The 13,429-nt window shown below is 37.1% G+C and overlaps 1 protein-coding gene across 3 annotated transcripts in view; it reads right to left on the bottom strand.

Moving 5' to 3' along the window:
• marchf2 (membrane-associated ring finger (C3HC4) 2) overlaps nt 1-13,323 on the bottom strand; it is a 44,827-nt gene extending 31,504 nt beyond the window's left edge. For all 3 annotated transcript variants that reach the window (XM_052038166.1, XM_052038168.1, XM_052038169.1), the window contains exon 1: nt 13,188-13,323. The gene's annotated coding sequence lies outside the window, so the exon portion shown is untranslated. The remainder of the gene's footprint in view (nt 1-13,187) is intronic.
• Between the last annotated feature and the right edge of the window lie 106 nt (nt 13,324-13,429).

Below are 13,429 nucleotides of genomic sequence, written 5' to 3'. Positions count from 1 at the left end.
TTGGTCTGTAAGGCAAAGAGTCAAATTAGTGAGATGAACTTCTGGTATGGTTGGCTTGCTTGATAAGTGTGTGGCTGCTTGTGAGTACAGGAAGAGGATGTCTCAATGTGGCCAACTGTGAATGTTGGGGGGAGGGGGGAAGGAGACAGTGGAATTGGAGAAGGGAAAAAAAAATCCTTATGTGACTGTTAAGTGTGTGGAGGAGAGAGTGATGGTGGCTGAGTGCCCATGGCATTGCAGAAGGTACCACATCTCAGTAGTGAGTACAAGTGTTGAGCTCTCACCTTTATATATTTAAGATCATAACACTTTTTTTTTTGCATAGCTCCGTATTTCAGTCCTGGAGATGAACTCAGCTGTGCACCTGGCTGTAGTGCTAGATGATTTTCTGGCACTCCTTGCAGAGAGAACCTCTCTACTCCTGTTGATCTCCTCCACTACAATCTTCTGGTTACAAACCATGAAGGGGAAGAAAAAGTGCTCCCTTGCCTCTCCTGTGTCCCCATGTCATTTTATACAAAAGACCAATTGCAGCATTTTTTTTTGTCTGGTGTACACAAGTTGCATGGGCTCCTTTAAGGGCTGAAGTTCTAATGTTGCAGCTGAGTGGCTAAATGCCAACAGCTGTACAAAATTCAATACACCTTTTCTTATGGGCTCATCACTTTCCATAAAAGGAAGAATTTGGAAAAACAAAATGACTCCTCTGTTGCACTGAGCCAATAGCTGAAAACATTTGGGAGCAAATGTAATTCTAGGCCAGTCTCAGTTTGTTCAATTGCACCAGCATCCTTACACATACTTGAGAATCCCCAGGCCCCCAATAGGAGGCTGTGTGCATTCTACATCAGGTATATAGAAAATCTGCTTGCATTTCTCAGCAGCTTGGTCTGGCATTGCTTCAACCTGATCTTAACACTCGATCAAAAAACCACAAATCTTGCATTCTGCTCAGATACGTAATTTTACTCATTCAAGACCAAGGTTTTAATAATCCTTCCAAAGTAGCAATCACGTGGTAGATGATAACATCTATGCTGAATTTATGTTCCAAAAGTGCACGTCTTAACTAATCTTTTAGATTACCAGACACGTTAATTTGTCTAGAAGCGAATCTAATGTTTTTATAAACTGGTATAAACTAACATTACAACAAGAGACTTTTTTAAATTTTGAGAAAGAATTCAGCAGGAGTCTTCAGTAAGAACAGATAGTTGGCATCACAAAGAGAACAAAGAAAATCCATAAGAGGGATTTCTTAAATTTAACTGACATGAATGGAGTCTGTGTGCATAATGGTAATCCCACTTCTAACAAGAGTTACTACAACATCAGAGGCAGCATGTAATACTAAAAAATGGCTGCTTTTTTTTATTATATCATTAGTGCTGATGCAAAATTAAGAAGCTACCTGTAGTATGGTTGTGATACAGTCCTCACCACCAATTACACCCCTTAACCTCACCCCCTTACTCTTTTGACATATCCTCTTTTGAGCTCGTCAATCTGTTTCATTTCTATCATTTCTTAAATCTCTGCCACCTGCAGGAAGTCACATCCAGAGTTTTCTCTCGAACTTTCATCTTCCTGTCTTCCTTCAATTTCTCATACTTGTTATTTTGATCTTGTCTCTATTCTGCTTTCCCCCTCTCCTGAATTCACTGCCTTTCTAATCTCTCTTCATAAAATCTCTCCTACCAACATTTGTGGATATTCCCTTAAAACCTTGTGATTTTGATCATAAACAGGGCAATCTCTGATCCTTCTTTGACCAGCCATACCATCATATGCATATAGCTCATGAAAAAAAAACTTCTTTTGGTTACGACATTATTCAAATTTCAGCTGATAAGCCTTTTGCCAGAATACTTCATTCATGGAACATAGCTATTACTGGCATGGTCAACATTTACTGGTTTTCTATGAAGTCCCCTGAGCATGAGTGGCTTGCTTGGTCATACAGGGGCAGTTAAGAGTCAACCACACTGCAATGGTTCCAGAGTCACAAATAGTTACATTTGAGAAGAATGGCAGATTTCTTTCCTTGAAAGGTTAGTGAACTAGATGGGATTTTAAATGGCAAAATAGAAGTTTCTTAGTTACCATTACTGACAAGAACTTTTAATTCCAGATTTACTTAATTACTTAAATTTAAACTGCCCAGCTGTTATAACGCAATTTGAATTCATTTTGCCAGATCAAATGTTCTGGTCCATGGAGACTAATCCAATAACTTAACCAGCATGCTTATTTGCTCAATTGTCATCCAATACCCATTTACAATCTCTTCACCTACTGCAAAACTTCACTGTGTCCAGTTACTATCAATCCTCTCGTGCCATCCTCCCACCTAATTCCCTCATCTATGGAGCACAAATATAGCACGCTTGACACATAACTGGGTGAGCCATCAAATGCCAGAACTGCATGAACTACATCAAGCCCTATATGTTCTGCACAAACTACCCAATACTCTTGGATCATCTTGGAGGGCATCGATGAGACCAAGGCTGTTCTCCTCTTCCTTAAAACCCACTTCATGTTCCCTCTATCCTCAGAACCAAAATTACTAAGATGGATGAGATGTTTCCTTGTCACCAAAAAGCAGTCAGCAGCTTAGCTGCCACTTGCCCACAAAGGCAAATCACCCCCTCTCTCGGTTTTATTGTTCCCTCCTTTGCTCTCAAAGCTCATCCCCTTTTTCCTTAAATCCATTCCCAATGAGATTCTAACCACACAGTTTGCCTTCTTGGCTTTATTATCAATGATCCCTCACCCGAGGTATTGTCCACATCCCTTTTAAAACCAGTTTCATTATTCCTCTTCAAAAACTTCATGCTTGATCCTGCTGACATCACCAATACAAGGTCATTCCTTTTTCTCTCCAAATCCTTTGAGTTGCTGCTCCCTCCCAAATTTTTCCCACTTCCTGTTTTAATTTATTTCTGCTCCAATCCACCCCAAAACAAAAATCACAAAACTACATTTTGTTACGTTACCTCCTTCTGTGCCCTACACCTTTCTGCAATCTCCAATACAATCAAGCAAACTTATCTCCACTAATGTCTTCTTTACATTTTCCAGTTTAGTGTTACCTTGCCTCGATTTACTTACATATCTAATCATAACCAACCTAGTCCAATGATCTTCCATCATTCAGTCAAAACTCTGCTACATGCTTCTAAGCATGCACCAAGATCTGCTCTTCACCACCTTCATCACCAACCTATGTTGTCCCAGTTCTTCAATGGTATTGCAATGGTATTTAAACATAGCAAGAAAATTCTTGCTATGTTTAAATTCTTCTATGATTCCACCCCTATATTGAACCTCCTCCAGCCTCAATTCCCATCACCACCACACCCCAACTGTCCCACAAAAAACAGACCCTTTCCTTCAACCACTCACCATGTTTTCACTTAACTTGGCCCCATTCTGTGGAAACTGCTCTTTAACCTGATGCCATTTTTCCCACCACCTTTATCGTTAAAAATACTGTTTCTGACTTAGTTACAATTCAATAAGCACTTTCATAGTTTAAAATAACTAAATTATCTCTGAAAATCTATTTAAATAGACCCCTACGTCAAACATCAGCAAATGCCACCTAACTTTCTCTTTTGCTCTTCACGGTATTCACTCAACTGTTGACAATATCCATCCAGAGCTACATTTAAAAAAAGAGAAAATATATCAGCAATCAAACACTATCTATGATCCTTGTTTAAAAAACAAACCTGCATTAATATGGCTGGCCTTGTAATTCTTAATGGGTCAAGCAAGATATTTTTGCATTCTCCAGCCCCCAAAATGATTGATTCTTTTACTGCTTCAACAGTGAGTATCAGCAAATTATTCACTTATGGGGTGCCATTAGACACACCTGAACATATTCTTGTCCCTCAAAAATAAAACCCTACTTACACCAGGGGCCACAGAATAATAATCAAAAGCTAGAACCCACGGCAATCTCATGGCAAAGAAAAACTGCAACACCTTACCAGTGCACTATCTGAAATTAGCTGATTCAAAGATCAGTAATTAAACTGATCTGTCTGGTACCACAGTGCAACTCAGAAAACACTTCCTCTTTTTAGAAAAAAGGAATTGACAAATACAGGTTTTTTCACTTGATCAAATCTGTGGTCACAGGTATTCATCACAAAGAAAATGAAGCAAAAATAACCTTTTTCTGGAATGTTAATAATTCACTTGTAGGATACATTAATCTCATTTAAAAAAATACTAGAAATGCCAGATATGAATTCCTTACATTATAGGATAGTATACGCTGCTCAATGTGTTCTGTTTGATATTCTATTTATATTTACTTTTGTAATCAATTGCATGTTATTTTCTTCTGCAAGACAGTCTATGTATTTAGCACATCACTGCAGACTGTAAGTTACACTACCTTCTCTGTTGTGTTATTAAAAAAGAGAAAATGCAAATCCCACAAAAAATACATAAATTATTTCAGAACAATACCAGATCATAATAGCTTAGTTGATAAATTTCAAGTTCCCTCACGGTATTTCGATCCCCAAGTCAGATTATATACAAAGTAAATTGTAGGAGACTACTGCTTATTCGATGTGAAAGTGCTAACGTTAACAGCACCATTCAAATGTGCACAGTCATAGCAGGTTTAAATTGCTCACTGCAAAGAATTACTGTACTAAAAAGGTACCACATCCATTTCACCAAGCACAATGTTGTCTGATAGAAATCACCAGCCAGTCACAGGCATAGTTATCTTAACACGTTAGCCATAGTTTTGATCCAGAAAACTGTACCATAGTTCAGGTAAATTTATTTCACACACATACTTGTTTAAACATATCCAAATAGCAGAGCTTTGTAAAATTTATCCATCACCCTGAATCAGAAGATCCATGGTTTGAACCCCACTGGATTTAGGCTCTGAATTCTGGGCTGAGTGTGGCTTAATGTACTTGGGCTTCACCCACCTCCTCTCATTGCATTGTTTGTGGGAGTCCATAAAACTCTCCACTATTTCAGGCATACTACCATATTGATTGGCATAAAGACAACTTATCACAGAAGCAGCTTTCACATTCAGCCTCTTAATCAGCTTGCAAAGCCTACAACTACTTTGCACTATTCCTCAAAATGACTAGCTTGAAGATACGAAAACACAGACAAGTTCAGTATTCCGATATGAACATACCAAACACATCACATTTTAATGCATCTTCTAGGACTTCATCCAACAATTGCAAGTAGCATTTTGATGCCCAGAGTGATTGCTGAGAACAATGACTCACACAATAAAATAGGCACTGTCCCCCACCCAGAATGTGGTTAGCTGCAGTCTTTTCCATTATTTTGTTGAAAATGTTTCTTGTCATGAGTTTGGGTTGTTCTAATCTGCTGGCCTGGAGCACTTATTCCAATTGGTTAAGCTAGCCAAGTTGACAGTTCCTGCAGAACTGCCAACATTTGTCAGTATAAGTGGTGCTAAATTTTGAGACTCTTGCATGTACACAGAAGTCTTAAGCTTACTCACTGAGCTCCACCAGCCATTTCCTAACTGTGCTGCAACACAGGACTTCCCACGGAGTCCAACTGGGGACAAGACCCCACTGAGATTCCCCACTGTCATTTACATTGGGGAATCTGCTCTCAGATTCCATTCCAGGGTATATCTAGTACAGGATCCATGTCCCAGTTCCTTTGAATGGGAATTGGAGAACTATAGGGAAAAAATGTAAGAAGTTACAATTTTAATTCCTTGTTTTTGGCTTAATCTTTTTTTAATTAAAAAAATGTTCAGTCCAGACCTCAGGATGATAATCAAGTAACTTCAATGCTACAACAAAAGTATGAAAAATTGCAACAAAATTGGAGCAACTACACAACGTAACATGTTCCTTGTGAATTGCTTTGGCACATATTTGAAAGAAATAATAAAGACAACAGAAAACAAAGATCCAAAATCATGGATTGGCGATCCAATTTATGTTTCCCTCCATCAGAAAACCACACAACTAAAAGGTTAATTTGCACCTGTTTAGAAGCAATTGTATCATTCTCACTGTCTGTGCAGGGAGCAGGGATAGGAAAATGGCAGTATTTGTGTTACATACCAAATTGTTACGTCAGAATAGGTCACAGCACAAATTCTGGGTGACGTAATGAATTCTGTTTGATTAACATATAATGCATACTTTTTCCTATAAACAGAATTAAACTTTTAAAAATAACAAGAACATTAGAAATATTTTCAAAAAGAGACAACTAAAGTCAAAAGACCATTAAGAGAGGAAAAGAGCAAATACTTGGAGGAAGGGATGATAGTCTACAATGCATTCTTTTATTTATATTATGCATCACCTCCACAACAGGCCAAATCCTGATTAAGTATGAATACTTGAAATCCAACCTTTCCAGAAAGCTACAAGTTTGGTTTACATTTTCAGTAGTTTTTTTTTACATTACATTCTTTATCCTCCATCTTGACTTCCAGTTTATTCTATTTTAAGCTTCATTTCATTTATCACACACTCCTGTTGGAAGCAGAGAAATAGCAATTTTGCAATACACGACAACTGACAGGTGAAATCTCAGTGCATCGCACTGTAGTGAAATCATTTTTTTACTTTCCCTTTTAAGTGAGAACTTAGACATATCTCTCCTCATATATGGACAAATGCTTTAAATGGCACATGAAATAAATGAATACCAAGCGCAAGGAAAGAAAGGTTATGGGTCTATTTATTCAAAGCATAGGATGAAATAAAAATTGTTACGAGGCTTGTGAAAGTAGAGGGCAAATTGTCAACGTAAATGGCTTTGGAAAGGGAATTCCAGGTTGTCGGACCTTAGGCTCAGTTGAAGGGATGGTTACCTTGACTAGAATCAAGATTCTGAAATAAACTTGCTTAAAGGTGGGAGATAGTGAATCTCGACAAGGAAAGAGACAAGAGCAGGGGATTGTGTGCAAAATGTGAAAGTGAAGAATGGCATCTGTGCAAGATGTATGCTGTGGAGAGCAGAAAATGAAGCATTTGAGAAGTCATCTTAAAATGGCAGTGATATGGATTAGGGTTTTAGGAGTAGCCATCTGAAAAAAAATGCATATCACATGGTTCTGGTTATAAAGCCATTGCTTAGTTAATACTGTGTCAGCAGCAGGGAAATTATAATTGTTCCTATTTCTGGAACAACTACAGTTTAAGAATGTCCAGGAATATTTCTTCAAGTTATTTCAACTTGCTAATACTTTTCTTAAATACTTCAAAAGTGAACGATTGTGAAGCTGCAATTGTTTGGTTCATAATTTGTGACACATTTTTAGTCAGATTTACTTTAATTGAACTTCCGATAAAATAATAATAGTTCTAAATTAGATTTTACAGGACTGCTACAAAAATCACATTTGGTATAATCAGACAATATACATCTGTAAATTTTTTGAGAAGCTAGACAATGGATATTTAAGAGCTATTTCTCCCACAGCAGGAAATTATGTTTTAAACAGTAAATCACTATTTGTCATGGGAGCGATAATATCCTGAAATATTTAGACAAGGTGGAAAGGGGGAAAAATTCTTTGTAGAAACATGAGAAGACACATTTAATAAAGCTCTTCCTGTATCAAGAAATTACCATCAGCATGGGAAGAGACAACCAAAGTAAAATTCTCACAGATATTAGTAGATGAATGTTTTATATGTTTTGTTAACATCTCCTTTAAAGGGCTAGAAACATTTATTAATACAGTGTTTGTCTTTAACTATCAACAATAATAAATTTTAGCTTTGGAGGAGCTTTCTTAAACTCTGGCATCTCACTTAGTGGTACTACAAAGGGTGTTGATTCATTATAGTGCTCTTGGTCCTGGAAACCAAACATTCACAGGTATGTACCTCATGTACTTGGAATAAATGTCTCCACTTGGGCCGTGTGCTGGGAACTTGTTTCTCCGCAGCAATGAATCTGTGATCTCATCGCCACGTGCCTTGGTGTGGAGTGAATGACCAGGCAATGTGCAGGGAGTGCATGCGTGGGCTAAAGTGAGCAGTGCAGCTGCTCAGCACTGAGATGGACAATTCAGGACTGCCAGGGACTGGCAACACCTGCTCCATGTGTTGAGAGATTTTATGGATTCTCTCACCACCTCCTGTTGGGTTTGATCACAGCTATTGTTTTCCTTCCTTAGCAAAGAGATATGGATACAGCAGTTTCCAACAGATCCGACAGGAGATGATGAGAGAGACTGTAGATCCTGGTGCTTTGTCAACACATGAAGCAGTTGCTACCAGTCCCCAGCAATGGCCTGCACTCACTGTGCCAGCCCAGATGTACCTCATCTCAGTGCCAAGAGGCTCCAGCACTCATCCCAGCCCATCCGACACCAGCCCTCACAGAGGGCCATTGCATATTGCCTCAGTGGTTCACTCCATTTCCATCCACGCAGTGAAACAATCACTTTAACAATTTTGTTGTTGCAGGAGCATCAGCAGAGAACCAATCCTCAACCAGGTTCCTGGCACAGCAGCACACAGTAATGGGGAGGGCAAGGGGTTCATGCCAGGTTCCCAGCACAATAACATGTCTCTCTCTTCATAAATAATCCCATAATGACCTCTTTTAGCACCAATTCCATTAGCACTCCTCTTCCCAGGAACAAGTACTGAATACTAAGTGAGACAAGGTGACAGTGTATTATTTTAAAGCAATATCAAAATAAAACAAAATCCTGCAACGCAAATACTACTGAACTGGAGAAAATATTGTCCAAACCAACAGAATAATCTCTACATCTAATGCCAACATTCCTTTTTATGCTAATATGGAAATAGTGACAGAAGTGTTTAGTACCACTGCTGAATAATGCAAATTTTCTTGCCTTTTTCCTACACTTTAAATACAGCACCCTCCCCAAAATCAGATTAGACCTTTCTGGTCTACGCCCTTGTTTTCCTTGATCTTATTTTGCAAAAATTGAGAAGTACGCTAAGGATCAAGGTACACTCTACCAGTTTAAAAAAAACAAAAAAAGATGAGCATGCTACTATTTTAAACTGCAAAGTTTAAAAATTAGCAGATTGCAGGAAGAAAGAACAATTTATGGAGACAAGCAATTTTCTTTTATGATCTTGGGAAAGGAATGGCTAGATAATGGCAATGACTCAATAGTCTGAACTTAGAATGATGAAGGAAAATCATTGAGAAAAATATTATTTTTCAGCTAAGTCTACAGCATCACTGATATCCTGTTTTAGGGAATCTCAGTTGTGTTGCTACAAGCTAGGTGTTTTGTGAAAGTAGATTGGGTTCATTTGTCCTCAGATTTTGCTTACAACAGCAATTTTCACCCGAGCTTCATCTAAAAAAATAGTCACTATTGCTGACATCCCATTTCTGCTTCTAAGGGCCCATTCATCACAAACAAGGGTCTCTAACCACCTCCCACAATAGAAAAAAATAAAGTGGTTCTTTGTTCTTTTCATTTCCCAAAAGCTTAATGGGAAAACAAAATTGCATGCATCAATATTTTGGCAGCATTTGCCACAGTCGTTGTGCAGCTTCCTTATTAATAGCAGATCAACCATAATTTGTTCATATTTCTGCAGAATGGAGTTGAGGGAGGAAGAAATAACACATTCTAAAGTGTCCAGCTGGTTACTAGAACAGATGAAATTCTGTGTATTTTCATATTACTATGTTCTGAAATGGATGAAATTACAATTATTAGAGACTTCTATAGAAATCAACACTTGAAGCAAAAACGAAGTTCACAAATATGTAGCTTATCACATCATGAAAATAACATTTTGGATTAATTTGACTTTTAAGTAGCTGTTTGAAGTGAACTAGTTGTTCATAAAATTTACTTCCTATTAAGTTTTTAAAGGAGATTAAAAAAACCAAATCTATGAAAAAATAAATTGCGGGTTCTTGTAACAGCTTTTTGCTCCAGATTCCGGCATCTGCAGTTTCTTGTGTCTCCTCCGAAAAAATAGTTTGGTTTTGAAGGGTAACCACTCAGCTTTAGATGGTATTCAATCTTGATGTGCATTTCTAGAGCTGGCAGATCATTTCCAACGTCCTCACATTGATTCAGCATTTTTACAATCAACTTTAGGAGGGACAGAAAAAAAATACAAAAGTTCTAACCAGATTGGTTGATGCAATATTATTTTTTTTAGTGATTAAACTATTAGGAAAAGTTGTATTCTTCCGTTCATTCAGGTTGCAGATAGGGCAAGTATCATAGCCTTTATATGCAAAATTTGATGCATTTGATTACTTAAATAAAATTTACATTTCTGTATTGTGCCTCCTTTCCTTGTTGCAATTCACTCATTTTATTACATTAAGTTGATTAAAACTGCAATATAGGGAAGCAATGCAGGCTTGCAGGCAGGGCAACTTTTTTTTGCCTAGAGTTAGGCCAAGGTTTGACACTCGTTCCATGGATTACTCCTCAATGGCTGTGCTAATTTAATATTTTAATAATAGAGCAGTCCATTGACAGCAGGTTTCAAGGCTAATATCAGTTCATGCAAAAGTCAGAATTGGGCAAAAGTCCAACACAATTTCATAGGAAATATTAAAAAAATAACAAGAATCTTGAGTTAAATTAAGATATAGATAAAAATTACCAATGAAGAAACATCCATAAACAAAGAAAGAAAAAGAATAACTGAGATTTGTGGTGAGTTACAACTCCACCTCAATTGTGCAAGATAAATTTATTACTCCCTTAGCATTTTTTCTCAATAATAGTCCATTCCTGCCATTAAATCTTACACTATGCACAGATGTTTAAATCTGGAAACTGAGCATGTATCCTACATGTGAATCTATTTATCTATTTTGTTTTTCCACAAAACATCAGCTATTTGGCAAGAACCAAACAATTATTCCCACAACGTAAGACTTACGAATAGTAGGTATTTCTATACAAGTGTTTAATATACATGCCAATAACAAATGTTTCTGTTCTTAAACTTAGGAATTTTAGAAACATATTACTTTTAAAAAGAAATTACAGAACTGATTTGGTGAAAAATTCATTTCATACTGGCACTCATACAAGTGCTCATCAGATATTCTGATTATAAACTACCTTTAGGACCTTAACATTTTCTTCTGTTTGTAAATAAAAAAACTGAACTATTTTTATTCTAACTTTCAAAAACTTATACTTTTTAAAATAAGGAATGATTATGAATTTTATCATACAATATAATTACCGATTTTATCATAGAATTCTACAGTACAGAAGGCAGCTATTAGCCCACTATGCCTCTTCCAGCTCCTCAAAACAGCTATCAAATTTCTCCCATTCCCTTGTTCCTTTCCTGAAGCCCTGTTAATTATTCCTTTTCAAGTCTATGTTTAATTCTTTAAGAGTTACTATTCAAAATTCTTTCACCACTTGTCAAGCAACGTACTCCAGATCATAACACACTGGTAAAATATTTCTCACTTCCACTCTGGTTCTTCTACTAATTCGCTTAAATCTATTTCCTCTGATTATTAGTGGAAACAATTTTCCTTAATTACTATTCAACTTGTTTTAAGCCACCACTAAGTCTTATTTTCTGGTATAAAAAAAAGTATGTTTTACAGTTTTGCTCAAGACCATTAAAATAATTAACTAAGATTTATGACTATTATACATGAAGTTCCATAGGATTTATATTTATGACAGTGCCAAGATCACAAAGCCTTTCTCCAGATAATTAAAGAAAAAAGGATGAAGAATTGAGTGTTGCGCAGCCATAAGTTCTTCAGTCATTCATTAACTATTAGTAATCTCACCAACTCTCCATATCACTTTCATAAAATCACCTTATTTACTTAAACAAAATTTAGGAGGAAGAAGTTACCCAATTCATCACCTAATTATATAGTTATATTCCTTTGAAAAGTCAGAAAAGGTCCACAAATCAAATAATCCCTCCCAGTAAAAGGAAAGTGTGCAACTGGAGGTATTAACAAATCCAGACCAAGAAATAAAGTAACTAAAAAGGAAAAGCAAAACAAAATAGCCCACAATCCCTGCTTAACCAAGTACATTCTTATACATACATCTTTGGTAAAGTATGGATCATAGAATACCATCTGGGACATGACCTCTTCTCATTACTACCATCAGGGAGGAGGTACAGGAGCCTGAAGATCCGAACTCAATGATACAGGAACAGCTTCTTTCCCTCCACCATCACATTTCTGAACAATCCATGAACGCTACCTCATTATTCCTTTTTTTTTGCACTATTTATTTATTTTTGTAATTTATAGATTTTAATATCTTTGCATTACTGCTGCCACAAAACAACACATTTCACGTCATATGTCAGTGATAATAAATCCGATTCTGCCTACTCGTCAGAAAATAATCTGTAAAGATGCATGTAACTTTATCTGAACTTCAATATATTGCAAGAGAGAACTTTATAAACATCATTCACTAACCCAACTGTAAAGTGAAAACAAATCATTCCAAGTTTCTCTCTCCATAGATTCTGCTTGACCTGCTGAGTATTTCAACCACTTTCTGTTTTCATAGATTCCAGCATCTGCAATTCTTTGCTTTTCATTTTATAACGTGCTTTCTCTTATGTACTTGCCCAAATTAAGATCATATGAGTTACGAATATTAAAATATAAAAATCTTATCTTGTCTCAGAAATAGTCAACCACTAACAAAGAAAAATAAGTTATAAACACGTCACAGCGATATCATTACTTACTTCTGCGAGACTTTTCAATAAGATATTAATCTAGGCTTGCTTAGCCAAAGTGAATCACTACATCAGGTCACTTCGATTACACAGCCAAGGAGCTTGCCGCATCCTAAAGCTTTCAGAACCATTTGACAACTCACCTGGAACATTAGTCTAGACACATACACTCTTGTCAGAAAACAGGCGTTGGTTAGCTTTATCTGGGAGTTTATCAGTTATCCAAAGTACTGACGGATTAGCCTAACTCCCACCTGAGTTGTCACAGAAGGATCCCTAAAGAAATGTCAGGCTGCAAACCGAGTGACAGTTCACAGGGAGGCCTGTTTAAATGACCATTTGAGGAGACATTTTAACCACAAAATAAGCCAATCCCATGATTGTGACGCACACCACCGCATCGAGAGTCGCTGTATATTTCTGTTAAAAAAAACCCGACTCCCACAATTTGTCTTTCGTTACCTTAGAGTTATCGCTTTCGGAAGGGCCGATGCCCAGGGATCAGTTCAACGTTTCATTTGACCCACCATTCCAACATCACCAGTCGCGATGCGCAGGGCTCCTCCTGATTGAGAAAAAATCCACGCCGGAAAAGGTGTGCAGGGATGAGGATTGTGAATGATAGGCGAGATACCCAATCAACGGAAAGAGTTTACTTGATTGATAGATCTTCTGTGCAATCAGTGGACAGAATGTAATAAAGG

The sequence above is a fragment of the Pristis pectinata genome, chromosome 24 (assembly GCF_009764475.1).
Source record: "Pristis pectinata isolate sPriPec2 chromosome 24, sPriPec2.1.pri, whole genome shotgun sequence".
Taxonomy (NCBI): domain Eukaryota; kingdom Metazoa; phylum Chordata; class Chondrichthyes; order Rhinopristiformes; family Pristidae; genus Pristis; species Pristis pectinata.
The sequence above is the reverse complement of the archived record's forward strand: the minus strand, read 5'-3'. Positions and strand labels throughout refer to the sequence as shown.